Source organism: Canis lupus, chromosome 1 (genome assembly GCF_011100685.1).
Source record: "Canis lupus familiaris isolate Mischka breed German Shepherd chromosome 1, alternate assembly UU_Cfam_GSD_1.0, whole genome shotgun sequence".
Taxonomy (NCBI): Eukaryota; Metazoa; Chordata; class Mammalia; order Carnivora; family Canidae; genus Canis; species Canis lupus.
In genome coordinates, this window is record NC_049222.1 from 65,398,307 (window position 1) to 65,403,323 (window position 5,017).

At 50.0% G+C, this 5,017-nt stretch overlaps 1 long non-coding RNA gene across 1 annotated transcript; it reads right to left on the reverse strand.

The window, feature by feature from the left end:
- Positions 1–2,937: 2,937 nt before the first annotated feature.
- On the reverse strand, positions 2,938–4,793 carry LOC119870675. Its single transcript, XR_005353115.1, has 2 exons — positions 4,474–4,793; positions 2,938–3,499 (listed from the first exon to the last, which is right to left on the reverse strand). It is a non-coding gene; the product is annotated as an uncharacterized LOC119870675 (long non-coding RNA).
- Between the last annotated feature and the right edge of the window lie 224 nt (positions 4,794–5,017).

Consider the following 5,017-nt stretch of genomic DNA (forward strand, 5'->3'; position numbering starts at 1 on the left):
ATGGAATCCTGGTGCTGGAGGAGCTGTGAATCATGGGGATGCGCAGGTTGTCTGAGATTACAGTGGGAGTTTGGCAGTATTTTTGGACCAGGTTTTCCATGAATCCGGGCAAGTGATCTAGAGCTGGTGGATAATGATCATTATGCTTGAGACTCAAAAGGGGGCAGAGGGTGGGAAGCTGTATACAGGTAGGAATAAAATCTTCTGGAACTGGCAGCTAGAACCTAGACTGCCAACAGGACTTTCAAAGCTCTCTTAGCATGTTGAAACGCGGGGCCGGGGCGGGGAGCAGTTTTTGTTTGCCAAGGCTCAAGGGAAGTGATGATGTCTTTGGGGGGATGTCATGTTTCATTTAAGGCAAGAAAGTGAAGGTATGGTTCTCTGAGGATGTTGGGGGCTACAAAGGATGTTGAGTGCTTACAATGAAATTGTGGCTTTTACAGTGGAAAGTTTCAAAGAGGTCAGCAGCTGAAAGAAGCTAGGGGAAAAGAAGCATAGGCAATTTGTAAACAGAATGAATGGTGTAGGTAAGATTTTTTGACCTTGAAGTTACAAAGAAATGCAGGTATGAATTTGACTGAAAACTAACTTCAAGACGGTGGGGGTGTACAGTAGCTGTCTTCTGTTGATTTGGGGGTATAGAACATACCTCTGGTGCTACTAAAAGGGCTGCAGGATGCCCCCTCTGTCCACACCAATTAAATGATCCCAAGTAGGCTATTCATCTTCCTGTGTCCTATTTTATCCATTTCTAAAATAGGGGCAGTAATACCAACCTCTCTGAGTTGTCAGAGAATCATATTAATGTACATTTTGGAAAGTACAGTTTGTTTGAAGACATGGCTTTCAGGAAAGCATTATGGAAAAGCAGAAATGTATGCATTACATTCTGTACACAAATAAAATAATTTATCAGGGAAATAGCTGAAATCAAAATCATTTGATGATCAAAAATCATTATAATGATCAAAAATCATTATAAGAAGGAATTTTTTTTCTTTAGTCATTCTTTCCATTACAAATGATTTAAGTGGAAACTTAAGAACAAAGGTTCAGGACTTTCCTTAAAGTCTTTTAGCAGAGCTCAAACAGCCACAGGTTGGGACTCTGGGCCACATGCCAGTATTTATTAAAGAGCGTTCTAAGCAAGACAGCATAATAATCAGAAACTGGAAATTTCTCTCCTTTCCCACATACAAGGGCTCTTCCCTCAATCTGTATATTGCAGATACTCATGCAATATATTTAGTACCAGGCAATAGCCATTTTAGCCTGTATTTCCTTGTATACTGTTTTTAAGATAGGAAAAATGTGATCATGCTTTTCTTTTACCTTCAGAAAAATCTAACATTATTGAGACACTATGAAATAGGAAAAAGTTATTTCCATGTACAAAATAAAAGTCACGGGAGGTCTTTGAGTTTATGTTTAGGAAATTTCTATTTAGGATATGGAAGAGTGTCTACTGTGGAGATGATACTTGACAAGATAAATACCCCATCACAAATTCCGCATTTCACTGAAAATTGAAACACTACACTGTATCAGACATATAGGCATAGCAGTTCTATAGCCCACCTCTGCCAGAAATACCAAGAAATTTGCCTGAAAATGTCCTGTATCTTCTGACATCAGGGTTGAACAACTCAAAAATTTGTGGAATGAGATGTTTATGAAACAGAGAATGATTAAAGGAAACGAAGTCCATCTGGAATCCTGAATTAAAAAAAAAATCTGTGAGGATGTCTTCCTTACGACAAAAGTAACATTATTTTCATTGTTGAAGATGTAAAACATACATGTAAAATTAAGGAAAGACATCAAGCCATCACTTAAATATACGGGTATATATCCTTTCAGCATTTTCTTACAAATCCCTATGAACGTATAACAAACATGGACTCACACTAGACATAACATCGTGTAAGCTACAGAACGTATGTACGCATGCGTCTAAGGACTGTGGTAAAGAGCAGTTTCCCAACAGGCTGCTTGGGGTGGGGTCTCAGCTCTGTCATTGACTAATGGGATGACACTGGGCAGGTTTCTTCATCATTCTGTTGATGGGAAGTCACAGAATCTAGAGCTAGAAGCATCAGAATGCCATCAGCCAAGGTCAAAAGTCTGTAAGAGGTTTGTCATGGGGAGATCAGCAGTCCAATCTGTTGGACGCTTGAGAAGAAATATCAACATTATTATCCTCATTTTATAGATGAAGAAACAGAAAACCTTGACACAGCAAGATAAAGAACTTAGCCCGAATCTTCACAGATGGTGGGCTGTACGTAGAGTTGCGTGACTCCGGAGCATGCTTGGGGCAGGGCTGCTACTAGCGCATATGGTGCCCTTGTGAAATCAGAAAACACTCCATCTCGTGAGTAAAATGCAGTCACGAAACCCAAATGATGTTTTCCCAGGGGAGCTCTGCCTGTGTGCACACAATTGCCCAGGCTGTTGCTTGATCCCACACCCACACTTGAGGCAAGTTCTGAATAGTTTGTGCTGCTTCCCCCACTATTATCAAGGTCAAAGTTGGGCAACGGAAAGCAAGTCTTTGATACGTACCAGGTAAGTGAGGGACCAATCACAGGTGTCACTGGGAATGCCGCCGTCAAGACAGGTGTGACTTGTGCAGGTGCGTGCCAGTACGGAGGTGAATGGTCCCCTGAGTGTGTATGGTCATTATGAACCCGATGTGGGCTTTTGTAGGAGTTAGCTCTGCACTGCTCCAGAACTCTTAGGCCTGTCTGTGATTTCAGAGAAGTTACATTTATCTGCAATGTAAAAATCAACATACTCTTGTTTACCGGGCTCTTGTACGGTGTGCCATCTGAACACCCCTGTGCTGCAACCTTATTCCTAACGACGCTTGTATTCATTCGACAAGCGTTAGGGGTCCACCCACATGCAAAGCACCACACGAGGCACTACAATAGATTCAGAGACACCCATCCTTTTTTAATCAAGGGATGTAATTTCTAGTAAAGAAACTGCACATAAATAGCATAGAATACAGAGTCCTAAGCTCTACAAGAGAAGCACTGAGAAACTGCTATGTGAATTCACAAGACGAAGTATTTATTTGTTTGGTTAATTAAAAAAAAAAAAAAGTCATGAAGGCACTTGAGGAGAGGCCTGAAGGCGGTATCTGGATGCGCAGAAATGGAAACGAAGGTAGTTCGGAAGGACCAGGGGAGGTGAAGGCGTATCACCGCGTGTGGGAAGGGTGGGCACTCGGCCCCCGAGGGCGATGAAGCTCTTGGGAAGGCCCCTGTAGCCGCTGGGCCAACTGCGGAACACGCGAGCAAGTGTCTCCGACACAGGTGTGCAACTACTGAAAACACATACGCATGCTTTCAACTGAAGTATCAGAAATCGCTCAAGCATCGGCCTGAATCCGCAACGGGGGCTGTGACTGCGTCATTTCCTAAAGTCGACGAACACCGAGGACGCTCCCAAGAGCTAGTTCAAGAGATTTTCCAGCGTCAGAAAACAAGGTCTGCATTCAAGAAGAAGGCGGGTGGGTTCCGGGTTTGGACGGGCCTGTGACCGGGTCCGCTTCATCTCCCGCGGCGACCAGAAAGCCAGCCTCGCTCCTTACAACAGCGAGAGGGACCCGCGGCACATCCGGGGGTCGGGGCGACGCCGAGCGGGATCAGACCAGCCGCCTGAGCGGAGGCCGCCCTGAACACCAAGGTCACTAACGGGGACGTCGTTGGGGGGTGGGGGGGATGGGGATGGTGGGGGTGGGGGTGGGGATAGTGGGGATGATGGGGGTGGGGATGGTGGGGATGATGGGGATGATGGGGATGATGGGGGTGGGAGTGATGATGGTGGGGGAGTCAGGGTGATGGGGGTGGGGATGGAGGGGATGTGGGGGGTGGGGATGGAGGGGGAGTGGGGGTGATGGTGCGGATGATGGGGGTGGGGTGGGGATGATGGTGAGGGGGTGGGTGGGGAGTGGGGGTGGGGATGATGGGAGAGTAGGGAGGATGGGGTGGGGGGATGGGGTGGGGATGATGGTGGGGGGCTGGGTAAGGGGATGATGGGGTGATGGGGGTGGGGATGATGGTGGAGGGGTGGGTAGGGGGATATTGGGGTGATGGGGATGATGGGGTGGGGAGGGGGATGATGGGGGTGGGGATGATGGGGGTGGGGTGGGGATGATGGTGGGGGGTGGGTAGGGGAATGATGGGGTGGGGAGTGGGGGTGGGGATGATGGTGGGGGGGTATGGGGGGACAGTGGCGGTAGGGATGGTGGGGGTGGCTCCTCAAGGGTTTCCAGGGGCCGGAGAGTCGAGGGGGCCATAGTTGGGTCATGCTGTGGCCGAGGCCCGAAGCGCGAGCCAGGAGTCTCTGGGGCGTCACAGGCCCTGACGCCTCCGCATTTCCCCGGGCGGGCGGAATGGGAGACAAGCCCCCCCCGCCCCGCCCCGCCCCGCGGGTGCCGCCCGCCACCGAGAGCAAACGCACCGGAAGTTCGGCTCGGGGCACCCTGAGCTCAGGCACGAAGCTGTCGTGGCCGAAAAGGGGCACAGGAAACAGCAAACGTAATCTACGCTGGAAAGAAAGCTCTAGAAGTTGTGCTCAGTCCCTTAAGACGAAAGAATTTTTAACTTTTTTCTTTTTTTCTTTTTTTTTTTTTTTACAACACAATAGAGTCCGGGGACGCTAACTTGCGGTTTCCGGAGCGGACCTCCTGCACACCCGCCAGGCTCCACTCGGCCGCACCTTCGGGCGCGCTCGTGACGTCACCGCGACCCCCCGCGCTCCGGCGTCGCGAAGGACGCGGTGCGTCTTCACCAAAGAGACGTAAGGGGGCGGGGCGAGTCCCGCGGCGTCCTCGCGCGCCCCCGCGTGGCCGCTGGCTCTGACGCGGCCCACGGCGTCGCCCCCAGGGCCCGCCCCCAGGGCCCGCCCCCAGGGCCCGCGCATGCGCCCAACCCCTTCCCCCCCCCCCCCCCCCCCAGTCCTTCGCAGCGGCGGGCGACGGGCGACGCCTCCAGGTCACACCGCG